The sequence below is a fragment of the Oncorhynchus gorbuscha genome, linkage group LG09 (assembly GCF_021184085.1).
Source record: "Oncorhynchus gorbuscha isolate QuinsamMale2020 ecotype Even-year linkage group LG09, OgorEven_v1.0, whole genome shotgun sequence".
In the NCBI taxonomy this organism is placed as follows: Eukaryota; Metazoa; Chordata; class Actinopteri; order Salmoniformes; family Salmonidae; genus Oncorhynchus; species Oncorhynchus gorbuscha.
Window position 1 is genome coordinate 57,679,001 of NC_060181.1, and position 25,555 is coordinate 57,704,555.

Genomic DNA, 25,555 nt, shown 5'->3' on the forward strand with positions numbered 1-25,555 from the left:
CCGCGTCCCAAATTGACACAGGCACCCGCGTCCCAAATTGACACAGGCACCCGCGTCCCAAATTGACACAGGCACCCGCGTCCCAAATTGACACAGGCACCCGCCCCAAATTGACACAGGCACCCGCGTCCCAAATTGACACAGGCACCCGCGTCCCAAATTGACACAGGCACCCGCGTCCCAAATTGACACAGGCACCCGCGTCCCAAATTGACACAGGCACCCGCGTCCCAAATTGACACAGGCACCCGCGTCCCAAATTGACACAGGCACCCGCGTCCCAAATTGACACAGGCACCCCCAAATTGACACAGGCACTCCCAAATTGACACAGGCACCCGCGTCCCCAAATTGACACAGGCACCCGCGTCCCAAATTGACACAGGCACCCGCGTCCCAAATTGACACAGGCACCCGCGTCCCAAATTGACACAGGCACCCGCGTCCCAAATTGACACAGGCACCCGCGTCCCAAATTGACACAGGCACCCGCGTCCCAAATTGACACAGGCACCCGCGTCCCAAATTGACACAGGCACCCGCGTCCCAAATTGACACAGGCCTCTGCGTCCCAAATTGACACAGGCCTCTGCGTCCCAAATTGACACAGGCCTCTGGGCCTCTGCGTCCCAAATTGACACAGGCCTCTGCGTCCCAAATTGACACAGGCCTCTGCGTCCCAAATTGACACAGGCCTCTGCGTCCCAAATTGACACAGGCCTCTGCGTCCCAAATTGACACAGGCCTCTGCGTCCCAAATTGACACAGGCCTCTGCGTCCCAAATTGACACAGGCCTCTGCGTCCCAAATTGACACAGGCCTCTGCGTCCCAAATTGACACAGGCCTCTGCGTCCCAAATTGACACAGGCCTCTGCGTCCCAAATTGACACAGGCCTCTGCGTCCCAAATTGACACAGGCCTCTGCGTCCCAAATTGACACAGGCCTCTGCGTCCCAAATTGACACAGGCCTCTGCGTCCCAAATTGACACAGGCCTCTGCGTCCCAAATTGACACAGGCCTCTGTTGACACAGGCCTCTGTGCCCCAAATTGATGAGGGTTTACGTGTTCACACTTACAATTTGCCCCAGCCAACCTCCTCCCCAGACCTCAGCAACCTTCGCACAGGAAGCAACATTTAAGAGGAAAGAAAACAAGACCAGGAGGGAGCAGACAGGACAGAGAGAACATGACAATACGAAACAATGGTCAGTCACGTAAACATTAGGAACAAGGCGCACGAGAGAGCGCATCAGCAATCACGTTTTCAGTCCCCCGGATGTGCCTCACATCGAGATGGAATGATTGTAAAAATAAACACCATCGCATTATCCTCTGGTTTGGACACATCATGGACCTCAAAAAGTGAGGGGTTATGGTCGGTGTAGACCACAATAGGTACTACCCCCGACCCGACATACACTTCGAAGTGTTGTAGCGCCCAAATGAGTGCTAGCGCTTCCTTTTCAATAACCGAATAGTTCAACTGATAATCGTTAAACTTTTTAGAAAAGAAACTAACAGGCCTCTCAATCCCAGACACATCTGCTTGCAGCAAAACTGCACCTGCCCCCACATGACTAGCATCCACCTGCAAGGTAAATGACAAATCCATGCGAGGAGCAGCCAGCACTGGAGTTGAGGTAAGCAACCTCTTTGACCTGAGAAGTGGACATTCGTTTTTCCAATGACCTGAACCTTGACAGTAGTGACACTCCTGCCCAAAGTCAGCCTTACCATGGGAGTCAGGTTCAACCCTAGTTGAATAGAACTCTGCCCGAGAACCAAAGTATCTCGGTGAGCGAAGCCCAAATCTATCCGAACGCCCCCACTCTTTCCGAATACGGGGTTTTGCAAAGACACTTTTGTGAGTCAACACATACTCGTCCGCCAAAACCGCAGCTTCAGCAACATTCTTTACTTTCTGTTCATTAATATAAGTGGCAATACGATCAGGAATTGTGTCCTTAAATTGCTCTAACATAATCAGATCACACAGCCCTTGAAAGTCACAACTGCAGAGGCAGAACACCAGCGATTAAACTGTAAAGATAACTGTCGCGCAAACTCAACATGAGTCTGGTTATCGTCCCTTTTAAAGTTCTAAATCGTTGGCGGTAAGCCTCAGGGACCAATTCATAAATCTGTAACACAGCTGTTTTAACTTTATCATAACTGGCACTGTCGTGTACACTAAGAGCTGAATATGCTTCCTGCGCTTTACCAGTCAGCACACACTGCAACATTAAAGTGCGGTCAGAATCAGGCCAACTCCTAGCGTCAGCAACCCGCTCAAACAATGAAAAGAATGTCTCGGGGTCCCTTTCATTAAACCGAGGCAATAACCGCAAGTTCCCAACAATATCAAATGTCTCTGGGGCACGACCAAAAGCGGAACTACCCCTAGGTAAATCTGGGTCACCTTCCCAAAACAAACTCTCCCCTGAGATCTTTCCTTCCCTAACCAACTCTATACGTTCTTGTTGCAACTTGATTTTAGCACGCTCCATATATTGTTTAAATGCCAATTCCTTTTCATATTTCACACGATCATGCTCTAGCTTCTCACGATCATGCTGCCGATCATGCTCTAGCTTCTCACGATCATGCTCTAGCTGTAACAAAAGCAGTTCTTTCTGCTGTTCAAAAGAAGGCTACTAGGACTAACCGATGGAATGGCCATTGTAACGTTATGGGGAGACAACAAATCCTCAGCAGAGGCTGGCCCGGTGGTAACTTCAAGAATACCACTCTCCATCAGATTGGCTTTCAATATCAACCTAATAGAATTCTTTAGACGTTTATCACTAATCTCAACCTTGTAGTGTTCCGCGACCTTCAACAGCTGTTCTTTAGTACCTAAATCTAACAATTCCTCTGATGGAGAGCGAATGAACTTATCTACATAAGACGCCATAATCACACAAAACATTCTCGCTCTTCCCTTCTGCTGAGCACACCAGAACACAACCCGAGAATTGACAATCACCCTGAGCACCACAGAAGAGAGATGAGATATGGAGCTTCCCCAAAACCTACAATAACTCAACCCTAGTCTTCGTGTAGATTTGCGGTGGGAATTTACGCACTGTAGCCCGCTGGCAAGGAAATAGAACTCCCCAGCATGCTGGCAAATTCCACCAAGCCACGGATGTGCCCCCGAGACAACTGCTCAGTCCACAGACACCACACAAAAATAACAAACATTAACCATGCCCAACATATTCCAAAAAATGAAACACGTCGCTAAACCTATCAGGGGAAAAAGGCTATAGCTCCGGGTAGCAAGTTCCACTACCCTACCCAAATCTCCCACCGAGGTACACAGCAGATTACTCACTTCAGACTGACGTCCCAACAGAAAGTAGAACAAGAGTTCAGGCTAGGCAGGGCCTGGAAACTAACCATTATACTCTCTCCAACGCAGCACACAAACCAAACAACAAAGGCAACCAATACTGGGCCGATCACACTCAAACACCATATTCAAACTAAACACGTACCTCCACGGTCTCCCAAACCAATAGTTCAAAGATCCCGGACGAGCCCCCACTTGTCACGAACCGGCTCAAAGCCCGTAACAAAGGGAGACAACGTGGAGATAAGGAGTAACAAAAGATATATTTATTAACTAAAGCAACTAAGGAAAATATCCAATGGTGTGTGTAATCAGTAGTCCGTAGTGTAAGTGAGTGTTTTGCATGCATGAATGTGATAATGCAGGGTGTTGAAAGGTGCCAAAGCACACAAACAAAAGGCCACCAAGAACCACACCACAATCTACAACAGGTGTCTGCATGGAGAGAGTCTCCCTCCATGAATGTTGAAGAGGTCTATTTATCCTGGGAGACACCTGGCCCAGGTGTTTCCCATGTAGCTGACGACCCTCTCAACTCCGCCCACTGGCATCCTAATAAGGAAACAAGAACAAAGACAGAATACGGCAGACAGAGTGGGAGGGTCGTCACACCTCTCCTGCAGTGTTTTGTCTGTTTGTTCTGTTGTAGATAATCTGGCCATACTTAATGTTACTGTACCATACTATCAATACTTTTTGTGTATTTAGGCTTCTGTATTAGCTTTTCTTTATTAGTTTCTCTGCAATATATTTTTTTGTACTCTACAAAGTTATCTTAACACATATGCATGTGGCATGCAGGTTTTGTCATTAATCTCAAAAGACAATATTTGGAAATGGGGTGGGATATAGGGTTTATTATGAATTAGCATGTTATTTATTATTTTTTTATTCCTTCGTGGTGGCTGCCATTTTTTCCCACAGATAATACATGGTTTATTTTTGACAAAATCCATCATAAAGAATGTGAAGACATATACATACTAATGAAGTACATTTATTCACATGCACTGTCCCCTGGAGTCATATGACAAAGAAATGGATGACTGGTTTGTTTGTGCTGATGGTCTAGGCCCGACTCTCGTTGAACTGCCGAACGTGGCCCTCCAACACGAGCTCCCATCCAGGCAAGCCCAGCTAACGGCCTTGCACAACAACCAGGAGTTTGATGTGCTCATTGTGGGGGGGGGGAGCCACATGCTTAGATTGTGCCTTACACGCTGTGACACGGAATAAGCTGCCTTTTGCAGTCTTTGTCACTTGCAGTCTACCAGTTGTTCCTAACTGCTGTCATAGCAAGTGTAGGATTGGTAGCCTTTTATGGCTTTATCTGTCCATTCCTTGCGTTTCTTTTGCATGTGGATCATTTATTTGCAGCACACGGGATAGGCCAACAACTGGCTTGAAGCAAGGCCGGAATTTACACTGAGTGTACAAAACATTAGGAACATCTGCTCTTTCCATGACATACACTACATGACCAAAAGTATGTGGACACCTGCTAGTCGTACATCTCTTTCCAAATCATGGGCATTAATATGGAGTTGGTCCCCCCTATGCTGCTATAACAGCCTCCACTCTACTGGGAAGGCTTTTCATTAGATGTTGGAACATTGCTGCGGGGACTTGCTTCCATTCAGCAACAAGAGCATTAATGAGGTTGTGCACTGATGTTTGGCGATTGGGCCTGGCTCGTAGTCGGGGAGTCCAATTCATCCCAAAGGTGTTTGATGGGGTTGAGGTCAGGGCTCTGTGCAGGTCAGTCATGTTCTTCCACACCGATCTCAACAAACCATTTCTGTATGGACATCGCTTTGTGCATGGGGCCATTGTCATGCTGAAACAGGAAAGGGCCTTCCCCAAACTGTTGCCACAAAGTTGGAAGTACATAATTGTGTAGAATGTCATTGTATGCTGAAGCATTGAGATTTCCCTTCACTGGAACTAAGGAGCCTAGCCCAAACCATGAAAAACAGCCCCAGACCATTATTCCTCCTCAGTTGACACTATGCATTGAGGCAGGTAGCATTAGCCTGGCATCCACCAAACCCAGATTCATCCATTGGACTGCCAGATGGTGAAGCGTGATTCATCACTCCAGAGAACGCTCCAGAGTCCAATGGCGGTGAGCTTTACACCACTCCAGACGATTCTTGCATGGTGATCATCGGCTTGTGTGCGGCTGTTCGGCATGAAGCTCCAACGAACAGTTAATGTGCTAACGTTGCTTCCAGAGGAAGTTTGGAGTGTTACAACCGAGGACACAGGATTTTTACGCGCTTCAGAACTCGCCGGTCCCGTTCTGTAAGCTATTGTTGCTCCTAGACGTTTTCACTTCACAATAACAGCACTTACAGTTGACCCGGGCAGCTCTAGCAGGGCAGAAATTTGACAAACTGACTTGTTGGAAAGTTGGCATCCTATGACGGTGCCAAGTTGAAAGTCACTGAGTTTTTCAGTCAGGCCATTCTATTGCCAATATTTGTCTATGGAGATTGCATGGCTGTGTGCTCGATTTTATACACCTGTCAGCAACGGGTTTGGCTGAAAGAGCCAAATCCACTCATTTGAAGGGGTGTCCACATACTCATGTATATATAGTGTAGATTGACCAGGTGAATCCAGCTGAAAGCTATGATCCCTTATTGATGTCATCTGTTAAGGCCTGTTCAATCAGTGAAGATGAAGGGGAGGAGACAGGTTAGAGAAGGATTTTTAAGCTTTGAAACAATTGACACATGGATTCTGAATGTGTGTCATTCAGACAGGTGAACGGGCAAGACAAAATATTTAATTGCCTTTGAATGGGGTATGGTAGTAGGTGCCAGGCGCACCAGTTTGTGTCAATAACTGCAATGCTGCCGGATTTTTCACGCTCAACAGTTTCCTGTGTGTATCAAGAATGGTCCACCACCCAAAAGGACATCCAGCCAACGGCAGGCCAGTGGTCGAAAAACGGGTCATTGATGAAAAGACAAAGGAGGCTGACACAAAAAATGCAGAGCAACAGACGGCTACAGTTAGTCAACTGACAGTCCAGTACAACGTTGGCGCCCAAAGACCCATAAAAGAATGCACAACCCGTCATACCTTGACACGAATGGGATATGGCAGACGACGACCTTACAGAGTTCCACTTCTTTCAGCAAAAAAAAACATGAAACTGTGGTTGCAGTGGGCTAAGGAACGAAAACACTGGACAGTGGAGAATTGGGAAAACATTGCCTGGTCTGATGAATCCCGGTTCCTGTTGTTTTGCGCTGATGGGAGGACTTGGGTATGGAGGAAACCACATGAGAACACGCGTCCATCATGCCATGTGTCAATATTGCAGGCTGCTGGTGGTGTGATTGTGTGGGGTGTGTTTTAATGGCACACATTAGGCCGCTTGTTAAAAGTGAGGCAACATTTGAATATCTGAACATCATTGACGATCAGGAGCATCCCTTCATCACAGCAGTGTATCCATCTACAAATAGGTTTTTTTCAGCCTGATAATGCCCCATGCCACAAGGCTAGGATTGTCCAGGAATGCTTCCACGAACATGACAGTGAATTTAGCTAACTACAGTGGCCTGCCCCGTCACTAGATCTCAATCCAATTGAGCATCTGTGGGGATGAGATGGAACGAGCTATTTGGAGTAGAGATCCACTACCAGCCAACTCGGCACAACAGTGGGAAGCATTGGAGTCAACATGGGCCAGCAACCCTGTGGAACGCTTTTGACACCTTGTAGTGTCCATGCCCGACGAATTGAGGCTGTTCTGAGGGCAAAAGGGGGTGGTGTAACCTCAGTATTAGGAAGGCTACTATTCTATAGGCTATACTATACTATGTACAGTGCATTCGGAAAGTATTCAGACCCCTTGACTTGTTCTACATTTTGTTACGTTACAGCCTTATTCTCCAATTTGTAAGTCGCTCTGGATAAGAGCGTCTGCTAAATGACTTAAATGTAAATGTAAATGTAAAATTGATTAAATAAACACATTTCCTCATCAATCTAAACACAATGCCCCATAATGACAAAGTGAAAAAAGGTTTTTAGAATGTTTGCAAATATTTACAAAATAAGAAACAGAAATACCTTATTTACATAAGTTTTCAGACTCTTTGCTATGAGACTCGAAATTGAGCTCAGGTACATCCTGTTTCCATTGATCATCCTTGAGATGTGTCTACAACTTGATTGGAGTCCACCTGTGGTAAATTCGATTGATTGGACATGATTTGGAAAGGCACACACCTGTCTATATAAGGTCCCACAGTTGACAGTGCATGTCTGAGCAAAAACCAAACCAGAGGGATTGTCTGTAGAGCTCCGAGACAGGATTGTGTCGAGGCACAGATCTGGGAATAGAGCTCCAGAGTTCCTCTGTGGAGATGGGAGAAGCTTCCAGAAGGACAACCATCTCTGCCAGACGGAAGTCACTCCTCAGTAAGGCACATGACAGCCCACTTGGAGTTTGCCAAAAGGCACCTAAAGGACTCTTAGACACAATAAACTAGATTCTCTGGTCTAATGAAACCAAGATTGAACTCTTTGGCCTGAAAGCCAAGTGTCACATCTGGAGGAAACCTGGCACCATCCCTACGGTGAAGCTAGGTGGTGGCTGCATCATGCTGTGGGGATATTTTTGGGCAGCAGGGACTGGGAAACTAGTCAGGACCGAGGTAAAGAGGAACAGAGCAAAGTACAGAGAGATCCTTGATGAAAACCTGCTCCAGAGCTCTCAGGACCTCAGACTGAGGTGAAGGATCCCCTTCCAACAGGACCACGCCCCTATGCACACAGCCAAGACAACGCAAGAGTGGCATCGGGACAACTCTCTGACTGTCCTTGAGTGGTCAAGCCAGAGCCCAGTATTGAACCCGATCGAACATCTCTGGAAATAGCTGTGAAGCGATGCTCCCTATCCAACCTGACAGAGCTTGAGAGGATCTGCAGAGAAGAATGGGAGAAACAGGTGTGCCAAGCTTGTAACGTCATACGCAAGAAGACTCGAGACTGTAATCGCTGCCAAACGTACTTCAACAAACTGCTTGTCATGTTTGTCATTTATTATCATGTCTTGTCCCTGTGCTCCCCATTCTATTCGTTTCCCTCTGCTGGTCTTATTAGGTTCTTTCCCTCTTTCTATCCCTCTCTCTCCCCCTCCCTCTCTCACTCTCTCGCTCTCTCTTCTCTCTATCGTTCCGTTCCTGCTCCCAGCTGTTCCTATTCCCCTAATCATCATTTAGTCTTCCCACACCTGTTCCCGATCCTTTCCCCTGATTAGAGTCCCTATTTCTTCCTTTGTGTTCCGTTCCTGTCCTGTCGGTTCCTTGTTTAGAATTCACCGTGCTGTGATTGTGTATCGCCCTGTCCTGTCGTGTTTTTGCCTTCATCAGATGCTGCGTGTGAGCAGGTGTCTCTGTCAGCTACGGCCTCGCCTACCCGGCGACCTGCAGTCTGTGGCCGCTTCTCCTGTTATTCCCCTCTACAGACTAGAGGATTTCTGTTATTCCCTGTTTGGACATTTCCTGTTAAGGATTCAGGATTTGTCGTTTTCTGTTTGGACTTGAATAAACTCTGTTTCTGTTAAGTCGCTTTTGGGTCCTCTTTCACCTGCATGACAGAAGGAACCGACCAAGGAATGGACCCAGCGACTTCAGACGCTCGTTACACTGCCGTCGAGATCCAAGGAGCCATGCTCGGCAGACACGAGCAGGAATTGTCTGCTGCTCGCCATGCCGTGGAGAACCTGGCCGCTCAGGTTTCCGACCTCTCTGGACAGTTCCAGAGTCTACGTCTCGTGCCACCTGTTACTTCCTGGCCTGCCGAGCCTCCAGAACCTAGGGTTAATAACCCACCTTGCTACTCCGGGCAGCCCACTGAGTGCCGCTCCTTTCTCACGCAGTGTGAGATTGTGTTCTCTCTCCAACCCAACACATACTCTAGAGAGAGAGCTCGGGTTGCTTACGTCATTTCACTCCTTACTGGCCGGGCTCGAGAATGGGGCACAGCTATCTGGGAGGCAAGGGCTGATTGCTCTAACAAGTTCCAGAACTTTAAAGAGGAGATGATTCGGGTTTTTGACCGTTCAGTTTTTGGTAGGGAGGCTTCTAGGGCCCTGGCTTCCTTATGCCAAGGTGAACGGTCCATAACGGATTATTCTATTGAGTTTCGCACTCTTGCTGCCTCTAGTGAGTGGAACGATTTCGTTTTCTGGAGGGACTCCAATCGCAGTGGTTAAGGATGAGATTCTCTCCCGGGAGGTTCCTTCAGATGTGGACTCTTTGATTGCTCTCGCCATCCGCATAGAACGACGGGTAGATCTTCGTCACCGGGCTCGTGGAAGAGAGCTCAATATCAACGGTGTTTCCCTGCTCCGCATCGCAACCATCTCCCTCCTCTGGCTTTGAGACTGAGCCCATGCAGCTGGGAGGGATTCGCATCTCGACTAAGGAGAGGGAACGGAGGATCACCAACCGCCTGTGCCTCTATTTTGCTGGACATTTTGTTAATTCATGTCCAGTAAAGCCAGAGCTCATCTGTAAGCGGAGGGCTACAGGTGAGCGCAACTACTCAAGTCTCTCCATCAAAATCCTGTACTACTTTGTCGGTCCATCTACGCTGGACCGGTTCGGGTGCTACATGTAGTGCCTTGATAGACTCTGGGGCTGAGGGTTGTTTCATGGACGAAGCATGGGTTCGGAAACATGACATTCCTTTCAGAGAGTTAGAGAAGCCTACGCCCATGTTCGCCTTAGATGGTAGTCATCTTCCCAGTATCAGATTTGAGACACTACCTTTAACCCTCACAGTATCTGGTAACCACAGTGAGACTATTTCTTTTTGATTTTCCGTTCACCGTTTACACCTGTTGTTTTGGGTCATCCCTGGCTAGTATGTCATAATCCTTCTATTAATTGGTCTAGTAATTCTATCCTATCCTGGAACGTTTCTTGTCATGTGAAGTGTTTAATGTCTGCCATCCCTCCCGTTTCTTCTGTCCCTACTTCTCAGGAGGAACCTGGCGATTTGACAGGAGTGCCGGAGGAATATCATGATCTGCGCACGGTCTTCAGTCGGTCCCGAGCCAACTCCCTTCCTCCTCACCGGTCGTATGATTGTAGTATTGATCTCCTTCCGGGACCACTCCTCCTCGAGGTAGACTATACTCTCTGTCGGCTCCCGAACGTAAGGCTCTCGAGGATTATTTGTCTGTGTCTCTTGACGCCGGTACCATAGTGCCTTCTTCCTCTCCGGCCGGGGCGGGGTTCTTTTTTGTTAAGAAGAAGGACGGTACTCTGCGCCCCTGCGTGGATATCGAGGGCTGAATGACATAACGGTTAAGAATCGTTATCCGCATGTCATCAGCCTTCGAGATTCTGCAGGGAGCCAGGTGCTTTACTAAGTTGGACCTTCGTAACGCTTACCATCTCGTGCGCATCAGAGGGGGGACGAGTGGAAAACGGCGTTTAACACTCCGTTAGGGCATTTTGAGTACCGGGTTCTGCCGTTCGGCCTCGCCAATGCGCCAGCTGTTTTTCAGGCATTAGTTAATGATGTTCTGAGAGACATGCTGAACATCTTTGTTTTTGTCTATCTTGACGATATCCTGATTTTTTCTCCGTCACTCGAGATTCATGTTCAGCACGTTCGACGTGTTCTACAGCGCCTTTAGAGAATTGTCTCTACGTAAAGGCTGAGAAGTGCTCTTTTCATGTCTCCTCCGTTACTTTTCTCGGTTCCGTTATTTCCGCTGAAGGCATTCAGATGGATTCCGCTAAGGTCCAAGCTGTCAGTGATTGGCCCGTTCCAAGGTCACGTGTCGAGTTGCAGCGCTTTTTAGGTTTCGCTAATTTCTATCGGCGTTTCATTCGTAATTTCGGTCAAGTTGCTGCCCCTCTCACAGCTCTTACTTCTGTCAAGACGTGTTTTAAGTGGTCCGGTTCCGCCCAGGGAGCTTTTGATCTTCTAAAAGAACGTTTTACGTCCGCTCCTATCCTCGTTACTCCTGTAGACAATTCATTGTCGAGGTTGACGCTTCAGAGGTAGGCGTGGGAGCCATTCTATCCCAGCGCTTCCAGTCTGACGATAAGGTTCATCCTTGCGCTTATTTTTCTCATCGCCTGTCGCCATCTGAGCGCAACTATGATGTGGGTAACCGTGAACTGCTCGCCATCCGCTTAGCCCTAGGCGAATGGCGACAGTGGTTGGAGGGGGCGACCGTTCCTTTTGTCGTTTGGACAGACCATAAGAACCTTGAGTACATCCGTTCTGCCAAACGACTTAATGCCCGTCAAGCTCGTTGGGCGTTGTTTTTCGCTCGTTTCGAGTTTGTGATTTCTTACCGTCCGGGTAGCAAGAACACCAAGCCTGATGCCTTATCCCGTCTATTTAGTTCTTCTGTGGCTTCTACTGATCCCGAGGGGATTCTTCCTTATGGGCGTGTTGTCGGGTTAACAGTCTGGGGAATTGAAAGACAGGTTAAGCAAGCACTCACGCACACTGCGTCGCGCGCGCTGTCCTAGTAACCTCCTTTTCGTTCCTGTTTCCACTCGGGCTGTTCTTCAGTGGGCTCACTCTGCCAAGTTAGCTGGTCATCCCGGTGTTCGAGGCACTCTTGCGTCTATTCGCCAGCGCTTTTGGTGGCCGACTCAGGAGCGTGACACGGGACTGCGCGCAGACTACGGGTAACTCTCCTCCTGCCGGTCGTCTCAGACCGCTCCCCATTCCTTCGACCATGGTCTCACATCGCCTTAGACTTCATTACCGGTCTGCCTTTGTCTGCGGGGAAGACTGTGATTCTTACGGTTGTCGATAGGTTCTCTAAGGCGGCACATTTCATTCCCCTCGCTAAACTTCCTTCCGCTAAGGAGACGGCACAAATCATTATTGAGAATGTATTCAGAATTCATGGCCTCCCGTTAGACGCCGTTTCAGACAGAGGCCCGCAATTCACGTCACAGTTTTGGAGGGAGTTCTGTCGTTTGATTGGTGCGTCCGTCAGTCTCTCTTCCGGGTTTCATCCCCAGTCTAACGGTCAAGCAGAGAGGGCCAATCAGACGATTGGTCGCATACTACGCAGCCTTTCTTTCAGAAACCCTGCGTCTTGGGCAGAACAGCTCCCTGGGCAGAATACGCTCACAATTCGCTTCCTTCGTCTGCTACCGGGTTATCTCCGTTTCAGAGTAGTCTGGGTTACCAGCCTCCTCTGTTCTCATCCCAGCTTGCCGAGTCCAGCGTTCCCTCCGCTCAAGCGTTTGTCCAACGTTGTGAGCGCACCTGGAGGAGGGTGAGGTCTGCACTTTGCCGTTACAGGGCACAGACGGTGAGAGCCGCCAATAAACGCAGGATTAAGAGTCCAAGGTATTGTTGCGGCCAGAGAGTGTGGCTTTCCACTCGCAACCTTCCTCTTACGACAGCTTCTCGTAAGTTGACTCCGCGGTTCATTGGTCCGTTCCGTGTCTCCCAGGTCGTCAATCCTGTCGCTGTGCGACTGCTTCTTCCGCGACATCTTCGTCGCGTCCATCCTGTCTTCCATGTCTCCTGTGTTAAGCCCTTTCTTCGCACCCCCGTTCGTCTTCCCTCCCCCCCTCCCGTCCTTGTCGAGCGCACCTATTTACAAGGTACATAAGATCATGGACATGCGTTCTCGGGACGGGGTCACCAATACTTAGTGGATTGGGAGGGTTACGGTCCTGAGGAGAGGAGTTGGGTTCCGTCTCGGGACGTGCTGGACCGTTCACTCATCAATGATTTCCTCCGTTGCCGCCAGGATTCCTCCTCGAGTGCGCCAGGAGGCGCCGGTGAGTGGGGGGTACTGTCATGTTTGTCATTTATTATCATGTCTTGTCCCTGTGCTCCCCATTCTATTCGTTTCCCTCTGCTGGTCTTATTAGGTTCTTTCCCTCTTTCTATCCCTCTCTCTCCCCCTCCCTCTCTCACTCTCTCGCTCTCTCTTCTCTCTATCGTTCCGTTCCTGCTCCCAGCTGTTCCTATTCCCCTAATCATCATTTAGTCTTCCCACACCTGTTCCCGATCCTTTCCCCTGATTAGAGTCCCTATTTCTTCCTTTGTGTTCCGTTCCTGTCCTGTCGGTTCCTTGTTTAGAATTCACCGTGCTGTGATTGTGTATCGCCCTGTCCTGTCGTGTTTTTGCCTTCATCAGATGCTGCGTGTGAGCAGGTGTCTCTGTCAGCTACGGCCTACGCCTACCCGAAGCGACCTGCAGTCTGTGGCCGCTTCTCCTGTTATTCCCCTCTACAGACTAGAGGATTTCTGTTATTCCCTGTTTGGACATTTCCTGTTAAGGATTCAGGATTTGTCGTTTTCTGTTTGGACTTGAATAAACTCTGTTTCTGTTAAGTCGCTTTTGGGTCCTCTTTCACCTGCATGACACTGCTGAGTAAAGGATCAGAATACTTATGTAAACGCAGTAATGTTATTATTATTTTTATATACATTTGCAAAAAAAATATATGTATGTAAACCTGTCGTTGCTTTGTCATTATGTGGTATTGTGTGATGAGGGGAAAAAAAAACAATTTAATACATTTTAGAATAAGGCTGTAATGTAACAAAATGTTGAAAAAGTCAAGAGGTCTGAATACTTTGCAAATGCACCGTGTACATAATCGTTTAGGGTATCATCAACAGCCAATATTCTGGGCTCGTGATTTGATCGTGAAATAGTCTGATTTCTCTACTAGTACATAAACTATGAACACATCATTGTGGATATCACACACTATTAAGGAAAAACCATTTTGATTAATCTCACATGTTCTCTCTCTTAATTCTGACAAATCCGATTTATTCAGCTAGCACCACAGATGCAGTTTGCAACCACATTTTGCAGGGATTTTGAGTGGCGGCACACTTTTGTTCCAGTCCCCCCTCACAGCATCGGGTGGGGGGATATTCTCCATCCTGATGTTGCATAACCTCCTAGTCATTGTGCTGAAGCTGCCTCCAAGCCGTCTCCCTGGAGCTCAGACTGTAAGGCGCTTCAGAGGCCAGCTCCAGAGGATGGAACTGCAGAATAGCTAATAGGACTTGGAGGACGTTTCCCTGGAAAAGACCAGGGGGCAAAGTCCACTCACCAAAAATGTAAAGATGTCTCTTTTGTTCCCCCTGATGAGGGTTCCTCTTGCAGTTACCATTACATCCTAAATCAATTATCTTTGCTGCTGGTTAGAGGTTTCTTTAAGCTGTTTTTCTCCTTTATCCATTTTGACTGTCTAATGGTGAAATAGGGGGGGTGTGGGGGTGGAACCCCCCCGCCTCATCCCCCATCCCCCTTTCCTAATCCACTTTTACTTTCCCTTTCTTCTTTTCAAAATTGGGATTTACAGTGTTTATCCGTCAGGGACAGAACACAAGCCTCTAATGGTGGGAATGACGAGCGGTTTCAATGTTAAATCATTTTATGGAAGCCAGACAATTTCTCCTGCAATATAGACCTACTTTCATTTTAGATAACAATATATTGACAAAAACACGACAAAGTAAAGTGCATAGATTATTTTTTACATTAAAAAATATACATTTTTCTTCTTTACTTGTTGGGTCCTTGAATTATTATCAAAACCTTTTTACTCATTTTTATGGTTCACACAGTGAAGAATTATGAAAATGCTTGCCGTTTTTTCCCCAATGGAATACGTGTGCCTGCACAAAATGTCTCCAATCATGAATTATTACAACAGAAGGACATTCATATGAAAATAATATGTGATGTATTCTAAACATTTGGTACAATAAGTAGCCACATATCAGCTTGCTGTTGATCTGTTGCCTTGGTTCCCTTCCCTCTGTCAGATCTTAAAACTGCCCTGGTGGAGCGAGACGATTTCTCATCTGGGACCAGCAGCCGGAGCACCAAGCTCATTCACGGAGGAGTCCGATATCTACAGAAAGCCATCGTGAAATTAGATTACGAACAGGTAAATGCTTCATTTTTTCTCTGCAGCTGACACTTATCCGGTGAATTCCTGGTCCGTCTGGTCATATTGCTTTATTTACCCTCCGTGATCATTTTTCATTCAGAAGAAGTCTTGACATGCTCTCTTTGAGTTACTGCCTGTGATATTTTTATTTCAAAGTTATTTCAAAGAATTCCTACAACTTGGAAAGAGAAGAAGGAGTAACTAGTGCCCCCCTGTCATTATCAAGACGGGAATTAGGCTAATGCAGGAAAATTATATCAGAGTAATGGGAGGAATAAAGCATTTAGGTGTTCTTTTTTGTCGATGTATTGTTAAGAAGAGACACCCAGGTTCAAACTCAAATGTCACAGTTTTCTGTTACATTTCAGAGCACTTGAAGAATCTCATTATTTTCGGCCTGTGTTTTCTCTGGGAGTCTTATTTTCCTATCTGTATGAACATGCTGGGGTCTTGGAGGTGAGCTGGAGAAGGGGCCAATTAGTGTGATTGCAGGAAACGTAACTGCAAAGTCAGCAGCAGTGTAGCAAAGTACAGGCTTCTCACCTACTCTACATGCCAGGGAGGAAACGGAAAGCAAAAGAATGAAGGCAATGCCATTCTGTATTTGTTTTGGGATGGCAACTTTGGTCATCCGTGACAACAATAACTTTTAGATGTTTCTACTAATAAACTAATAAAACAATTAATCACCATTATACTATTTAAATCCCTGACCTAACAAGACATTACCCATTTTTATATATATATGTATCTTGAGAAAAAATATATATATATTTTTTTTTTTCTCAAGAAAAACATTGACCTTACGTTATTTCACAGGACTCCACTAGCATAAATGTATTAAATGGTTATTGATTCACATGGTTATATAAGCTACTCTGATAGAAAAAATACTGAAATACACTGACTCCTAAGGTTACCTCAGTACTATTGTATTAGGATTGAGAGAAACATTTTGTAACCAGGCTTCAGGAAGGGCTATGTGGATATGATTGAGCTTGTACTATGATTTTAATCCCTGGAAATATTGTTGTATCTTCTTTTCTCCTCCAGTATATGATGGTGAAGGAAGCACTACATTAGCGTTCCAACCATCTGGATATCGTAAGGACACCCTCCCATCTCAGCATCTTAGACAGTTTCTCACTACGTACACCACGCGAAAATACCACATGAAGCAGTAAACCTTTCCCTCGGTAAGGACATGGGTTTTTTGAAGATGGAGACAATTTCAGCTGAATGACAATAAACTTTAAGAGAGGTCCATCGTGGGTGAGGGTGAAATGGCTGATGGTCCACCGTTCCTGATCACCATCTTACCATCTCACCCCAGCTCTCTGAGCCTTGTGTGAACTTAGGGGCTTGATTTGATTGGTGCTGCCTGGTATCATGAGCGTTAATTGCACATGACATTTAAGATCCGTCTCTGGTATTTAAAGGAGTGTACAGGTGTGCCTCATTACTGAAGGGTGTGGGAAATCTCTATTGGCTTCCAGTGCTCTGCCATGGATTGCGTAAGTCATCATGCCAACACAAATCCTATATCCATCACACACAGGAGTGCCCATTTTACACCAACCTACCTTCCGAATTCCATTGTAATCCATAAAGCTCATAATGTGTTATTAGTTGTTTATTTGACATGTACAGAATGATACCTAATAGATTCATAGTAAATCATCTGGATTTGATGACATCATCAAGAGGCACTTTCTTATGACCTTTTCTAATGATCTTTTTGATTACAGAAAGTAGAAATGCGCCTGTTTCACATATGTAGTACCAGCCGGGAAGGCACCCAATCAGATTGAGCAAAAACATGCAAAACACCATGAGATAGAATTCATAGCAAGCAGTGCACTGGAATGACATTCAGATGAACTGTAATGACATTCACTCTCATGGGATAGGTGGCCAAAAATAACTAACTGAAAGCCAGACCCCCAAAAAGCCATGAATATGACCGCATTGAGGCATGTCACTGTGTTTCTATGGCTATATGCACCATGCCACTGCCTACTTATTCTGTTCATTTAGCAATAACCCAGTGCCTTTATCAGTCAGCACACCCACATGTAAGCTTTCATTCGCTTTAAAAATGCTTAATGTTCTCTCAGATTCATGGCAAAATGTGTATAATTACAGGAAATGTGCTGTAAAACAGCAACATTTTCTCTCAGTCTCATGGCAAAATGTGTATGATAACATTAGAAAACCTATAAAACTGCAGTTCTCTTTGCCCCGTGAGAAATGTGTCGAATTTTAAGAACCCTTTTGGTTCCAGGTAGAACCCTTTTGGGTTCAGTGTAGAACCCTTTCCACAGAGGGTTCGACATGGAACCCAAAAGGGTTCTACCTGGAACAAAACGGGTTCTCCTAGGGAGAGAGCCGAAGAACCCTTTAGGAACCCTTTTTTCGAAGAGTGTATGGTGCTGTATGTGAAAGGTGGTGGCAGCTTCCCTACCACTGGGCAGAGATCAAGATGTACGACCTGGTGGCTGGATCCCAGTGCTTGAAGAGCAACTACATCCTCAGCAAGACCAAGGATTCTAGAGCTCTTTCCTATGTTGAAGAGGAACAAACTGCTGGGAGCCATTGTCTACTCTGACGGTAAGCTGCAAACCATTTCAACTCAGTGGTCCAATCAGTCCTATGTGCAAAAAAGGCCCTGCACCTTTTAAGATCCCTTTTTTTTCACTAAGAATCCAGAAAAAAAAGATATCTCTGTCACGCTAACATATATGATATAGTCCCATATAGAACACATTATATGTTATTTTATCTTTATTATTCTCTTCTCTCCTTATTCTTTGGCATTTTCGGGTTCCCTCGTAGAAATAACCCTTTTCATGCACAGCAATGTAATTGCTGGCCTGGCTATGTGAGCGTAAACAAATGAGAAATAACATGGCTTAAAGCAGAAAATAGCCAGTAGGCATTCCCTTGTTAGTTCCAACCAGTCCCAGGACAAATCTTTCTCCAGGCTAAACGTGCCTCGTGTTGGCATCAGAAAAACAAAGCATATGTTGATTGTTAGCCAGGGTGTACATAGCATGTCCTGTTTACTCAAGGTCTCCTCCGTAGCCTCAAACTCCCAACTTGGTTTCTCCAGGCTATCTGTCAGACTTCATTTAACATTTGAGGATATGTGGATTCCCATGTACTGCAAAAAGGCAACATATTTCTAAGGGAATGTGTCTGCGATCGGAGCAGTGATCTGTCAGCCTTACTCATTTAGCAGAAGTAAGTGGGAGAGGGGGCATTATGCTCAAGCTATTTATATTTGTTTTTTTCAATGGAAAAATAGCTAATATGATTATATATTTATATTTTAAACAATATGTTTTCTAAATATCAGATTGTTTTGGGAGAAGACAGAAAATAAAAAACCACACAGACTCGGATTGAAATATTATGTTGTATTGTATGTGTTAGTTTATACACTTTTTCCCTTAAGCTGTCATTTGTTTTAAATTCCATTATTCAATTGGGGACTATTATGGGAATAACATTTTCAATGCTGACCTTCCTTCTTGGGGTTTGGTCTTTGATTGCTTCAGTTCATCTCCTCAGGATTCCTCAAGCCATCATATTCACATAGTTTCAACATGTAGACATGCCTTAGATTATGGAGTCGTGACACATGTATACGGTTTGGTCAGAAATGACAAAATATATTGTGAAACAACACACACACACACACACACATGATGAGCTACAGATCAAAATATTCATATTGAAATGGATCTATTTCAAATTTGATGGCAGTGAATAGTATTATATCCTACGCAGAATTACAGTATAGCTGTGATAAGGTGATATATAACAATTATTACACTTCATCATTTTCACATGCATTTTTTTGAGGAAATACAGTCTCTTTGTGTGTATTTATCTCTCCTCCCTTCATTGCCCTCCTCTCCTTTAGCCAGAGGAGTAATTCACAGAAGCGTCTGGGATAATAACTGTGTCCCCCGCTGTACCTGCAACAATTTAATTGGACAAGTCAGCCCAGCCAAGCATCTCTCTCTCATGACTGGGAGACATGAAATTCATTGTCATTATTGTCCCTGTCATTTTGCAGCATTTTGTCCAGCCGTGGAGTTCCTCTCACTCCACTGAGTGTTCTACCTCCAGGAGGCGCGGATTACAGTGGAGGAGGAGGTAGGGGCTTTAAGGGAGGGTGCTGGGCCTCCACTCAACTGGGAGACATGCTCGGAGCCCTATGCTCACTATTGATTGCTTGTGCTTTAATCCTCAGATTATTTGTGTTACATGTTATCATTATTAGCATCGTTATGATTATCAGATTATAATCCCATTGTCATTAGTGTGCCATGGTAATAATCCCTTGTTACACCATCTGATTTCAACTGGAATGAAATCACATTGAACATTGTGATGAATGTGGTCTGTAATCAGATTATTTTAACATTGTGATGGGTGTAGCTCTAATCTGGGCGCTGCTAATTTGTGACAGGCAGCAGAGACAGGCACATAGTGGCGAACTGTGAATCATGAGGTTAGAGGTCAGCAGGGGGCTCAACAATCATCCGGGATGAGACACACTGACTCTAGCCCCTAAGTATCTGATTTGCTGTGTACATCCACAGCACAGTGCATGTTAGCCAACCATACACTCTAATGGTCATATTCAGCCCACAGAGATTTAGAAGGGAATACTATGGTCTTTCTAATACATCATGGCTGGGTGCATACTCTTGTATATAATTCATTCTAAAATGTGGCCTTTAAATCTGATGTTTTCTTGTGTTTTACTGTTTTGTTTCCAGTTTATTTATTTTTCTTAGTGGTGGAATGGCTCGGAGCATGCGATAGCATTAACCAGCAGAGCCTACCAGTTACCTAGCCTCTGGTTGTTCAAACCGCAAATAAATCAGGGCACAAAAGAACCTGCTCATTCCTGCAGAGTAGCAACCTTCTCTCCTCCTCAAGGCCAACAATGAGGACTTGAACCCCGACCTGGTAAAAACAAACAGGAAGAAGGTCGTCCAAGACACCAACATTAAAAGTGATTTGTCATCTCTATCGTCTTCTCTACTATAAACCAACAGATTTCCCAGCGATAAATCTTCAAAGACGTATATAAGAAGCCCTTCCTAATGAAACCGGGCTTCGTTCATTTGTCACCTTTTAGACCCTTTCATTTAAATGACAGAATGTGTGACCTGCTGACTCTTGAACATAGATCTGGGTATATTCTCAAGCCAGAGAGGGATTCATCCATTCATCTTCATACCAGATCCCTCTCTCCATTAAAAGGAATCTGAGGAGGGATCTTCTGCTTTACAAATAGAATCCGTCCCTGTCAGAATCCCGCTCCTGATGCTGATGTATTGGAGAGCATGGCTATCAGGGACATTGCGAATTATTATTTTGCAATTATCACTACCATTATCACCCCCCCTGTTTGTTACCCATTTTGAAAGGGAGCAGTATTAGTGATTGATTTTTAAGTTGAGTCTATCCTCACTTGACCTAGTCTCCTGCGTTTCCTAACTGAGGTGCCTATATTAAATCGGGAGCAACGTGTATGAAGCACACATATTATAGTGATTATATTTCCTGTAACAAAATGAGTGTCATGCTTGCAGGCAGTGACGGCACACTTGCGGTCTCATGCAGTGCGTGTGTATAAAAATAGGCATGGGGCTTTCAAAGAACAGGTTAGTAAACTCCTAGCCCTCAACTTGGTGGGTTTAACACTTTGAGCCCAGCTCACTGAGCTCAGCCCGCTGCTCTTCTTGTGGAGCCCCCTAGCCCAGTGCAGGGGAACGGGGGTTGGGGAGGTCAGGGCACGCGGACCCCACTGCACACACAGGCCAAAGGCCCACTGTGGCTTTAAGTGTCCTCCTTGTGTGGCCAGAGCAGCCATCCCACTGATACAAAGTGACAGGGACAGATGTGACATATCGGTTCCGACACACTTCCATACCACCAGTCACAGGCTGGGGGTGACTCACATCCGCTCCCCTGTTCCTGTCCCCCTGCTGCAGGACAACACGACGATGCTCGAATGAATCTCGCCATCGCCCTGACTGCTGCCAGGTATAGGGCTGCCATAGCCAATTACACTGAAGTGGTGCACCTACGGAAGAGGGCAGATCCTCAGATGGGCACGGAGAGAGGGTCTGTGGAGTGCGTTGCAGGGACGTGATCACAGGTAAAACTACAGCTACAAAGCCGCTGCTTCTTCCTCCCTGCTCCCTAGCACTCACCGCGAGGCGCTAACGCTCAGAGCCTGCCTGTTAGGGAGCCCTGTTAATCAGGGCTATTTTGCACATAGTCATAGCACATCTAATGTGGGGCTTTAATATTTTATAAGGGTTTTATGGTGTAAAGGGCTCTTTCAGATCTGCTAGCAATGTAATACGGAATGAGCATTCTCCAAATGGCCTTACTTACCTTTTAAATGTCATGCACAGGAATGGCTTTGGAGGAATAAAGCTGTAAGGGGAACAGATGGGTTTCATGAGTAACCAAGATTTGAGGATCTCAATACATGACTGCCCCCTCATGTTTTGAAAGATGGAAGTGGTGCTTTTCTTTCTTTCCTTCTGAAGAAGAGGAAGAAACATTTCACTTTCGTTTATGAGAGAGAGCCCTCCCAAGGAAAGTGCTACTAGGAACACATTGAATCAGTGTTTTGCTTTAAATTCTAACAAAATGTATCTGCTTTCATTTGGACACAAGTCAAATTAGGAGGATGGTCCATCATTCAAGCCGTTGTCAAAACAGATCATTTAGTTTCATCATGCTGCCTTTGATATGTGCCCCATTATAAAGGCTCGTCAACATCAGGCAGCATATTAACAAACATTGCCTGAATCCCAAATGGTAACCATAGCCATATATAGTGCACTACTTCTGACCAAAAGTACTTATCTTAATAGTGGAAAGGATGCCATTTGGGACACATACATTTCCCTGTGCACATTAAAAGCACTCCCTCACACACTGCCTCTTGGGCTGCACTTTGACACAAAGAGGCGAGAGGGAAATTAGGTGTGTCTGTTTCCTATTAATTACAATCCTCTGAAGTCTCCCATGGACACACGCGAGCCACTCTATTACGGAAGGGGTGTCGGCTGATAAATTAATAATCCCGGTTGTCACTGGGTACAGATGAATGGCTCCTGATGATTGATGCTGTTTTCTTTCATAGGGCAGGAATTTGATGTCAGAGCCAAATGTGTTATCAATGCCACGGGACCTTTTACCGATGCACTGCGGAAAATGGATGATCAGAAGAACCCCAACATCTATCAGCCCAGTGCTGGGGTGCACATCGTCATCCCTGGCTATTACAGGTAACAAACGACGCCCCCTTCCGTCTCTGTCACATCCCCCCCCCCCCCTGCGTCACTGCATCATTAGCGCCTGCCTGATCAATTCATTAGCACCTTCGGCTGAGCCACGGAGACAGGGACAGCCAGGACAAAACATAGGTACTCTTTAAGATTAAAGAAGCTCTTGCATGGATGGTTCAGAACAGGTACTTACTGCTGAGGGGCTCTGTTCAGGAGCATCAGGTCCTTTTGTGTATCTTCACACTTCCTGTTAGGTCGATGAGCCCATTTTCGAAGAGTGAAATCAAGCAAACAGATGGCATTGTATGCCGTTTATCTCCAGATGAAGTCCGATTTTTGAAGAGAGCTTTTGGCCTACTCAACCCGACTTTCCTGTGATGCTGTTGCGAATTGACTTCCTGATTGGATTCCTCCCTACTCAGTGCTGGTTTTCTTGATGATGCATGTTATTTGTGTTCACTGTGGAACAAAGCTGCCCCCCCCCCTCCTGCCACCTCTACCCCTCTACTGTTTCCTGTATTAAATTGAGTCAGTACCGTGTGCATGTGTTTTAAACAGGACAATATGTGGGCTATGGTGTGGCTGGAACTCTATGGGAGCAGCAGCGTAGCTGGGATTGAAACCAGCAGAATTAATCTCCTGGAAAGAGAGTTGACAGGAGCCTGATTATGGGGTGTCCCCCAGTTGGCCCTCTCACGCCCCCCAGCAGACCAAAGGTTAATGTAGTCTTCTTGTTTGCTTCCTCCCCTCTGCCTCCACCACTCCCCCCTCCACCACACCCCCTGCCCCCTACCTTCAGTCCAGACAACATGGGTCTCCTGGACCCAGCCACCAGCGACGGACGCGTCATCTTCTTCCTGCCCTGGGAGAAGATAACCATCAGCGGAACCACAGACACTACCTCAGCCCCGATGTCGAAGGTGACTATGACATAGGCCTAGGATTGAAAAATTACAGTAACTTTCCACCCAAAAGATATCCTGGTTGGAGGATTCTAGGTGTCATGCTTATTTCTTCCTGATTCCAGGAATCTTCCAGACTTCTGGAAAACATAGGATTGTGCAACCCTACACGCACCTGCTTATGAGGGATTCACAGTGTAAAAATATAATATCTCTACCGATACAATTATTAAGATCATATTTCTAACAGATTTTTTTTTACAAATGTTTAATAATGCCACATGTGTTGGTTATCTATATATTATACAATGGGTGGGTCTAATCCTGAATGCTGATTGGTTATAATTGCATGCCAGCCGGTGTCTATTCCACATCTGACTGTGCAATCCACTGTCTCATCAGCCCAGCCAGGCAATTTATAAACTTGATCTTCACTATAAAAAGCATCTAGATATTATCTCACATTTCTTTTAGACTAAGATTTTGTTTTCAACAGCGGAGATTTGAATAAACCTTGCTGTCTCTCCGACATTTGCAATATTGTTTCAATATTCAAATTCGATCTCCAGCTGTCCCATAGTAATGAATGTGTTGGGACGAGGCAGAGAGACAGGCAGCATTTCTCAACTAGTCGAAATCATGAATCAGCTGACATAATTTGTATGGATATATACAAATCAAATTTTATGTCAAAGAAAGAAATGTAAATTGAAAAAGTTCAAACAAGACGAAGTGCAGCTAGTTTGCAGTCTTTCCAGCTTCAGTTTGAATTGATTGTGTTAGCTGTGTTGTTTGCACATTTTCTAAGCCAGGTGAAATCGTGCCTCATTAGCTCAATGTTATGGATGTATCCAAATAAATGTCACTAGAAAGCAGCTTAAACAAATGCAGCTACTTCGTTGTTATTCTGTCTGCACTGTTTGACGTGACTGTAAATTAGCCGTAGTTGGCTAGCTAGCAAGCTAGGGATAAGAACGTTGCCAGCCAGTATGGCAATGGAACATTCAGAACGAACGACTGGGTCGCGTCCATAGATACAGAACAAAAAGACTGAATGACTAGATTGCGTCTTTGGCAACCGAACCGATAGAACGAGCGACCAGCCGGCTTGGACAGCAACCCTTGTTTTGTGTCAAGACTATATCTTGTGAAAGGATGAAATAGTATGAATAAATTCATCAAATCAACATTTTGTTTATGAAAATATGTCAATCATTATTTGAATATGTTCGTAACCCTTTGTATAAAAGTGATAATGCCCTCGCAGCCGGATATATAGGCATGGTTTGCCGGACCTCGACTCGGGCCTTTTTTTTGTTTTTACCTTTATTTAACTAGGCAAGTCAGTTAAGAACAAATTCTTATTTTCAATGACAGCCTAGGAACAGTGGGTTAACTGCCTGTTCAGGGGCAGAACGACAGATTTGTACCTTGTCAGCTCGGGGATTTGAACTTGCAACCTTCCATTTACTAGCCCAACGCTCTAACCACTAGGCTACCCTGCCTAACAACACCTGTGCTAATATATCCTCCAAACTCCGGCTTTTCGGGAATGATCACTTAAATAACTCCATTAGCCTGTATCTCCAGTGATATCAAACGTTTGGATCATTTAAAAAAAAAAATCGATATGACTGAATCTTGTATGGCATTATGGAAGGGAAGGCCACGACGCTAAAGCTATAGTTTGGCAATGTCAAAACATGTTTCCTTCACAAGCCATGAATCACCCAGTGTGCTTTGCATTTACACTTACGGCATTATAGCCCTGACATTAGAATCATACCTAATTCATAAGACATTTATGATAATAAATACACGTCCGACAATCTCACAGTATTTTTTTTCCCCTCTCTAGTTTTACAAATAGCTGATGGAGCAAGCAACTGACTGATACAAATGGGCTAATGTGATGGCAGTGTAGCACAGTGTAGGACTTCCACCAGATATTAATTCATCAGGAGGGCACAGAGTACAGACAGATACAAATCCCTGCTTTAATTATGCATGGTACCTGCAGTC

General features: G+C 45.5%; 1 pseudogene; it reads left to right on the plus strand.

Moving 5' to 3' along the window:
- Nucleotides 1–4,396: 4,396 nt before the first annotated feature.
- On the plus strand, nt 4,397–23,566 carry LOC124044406 (annotated as a pseudogene).
- The last annotated feature ends 1,989 nt before the right edge of the window (nt 23,567–25,555 follow it).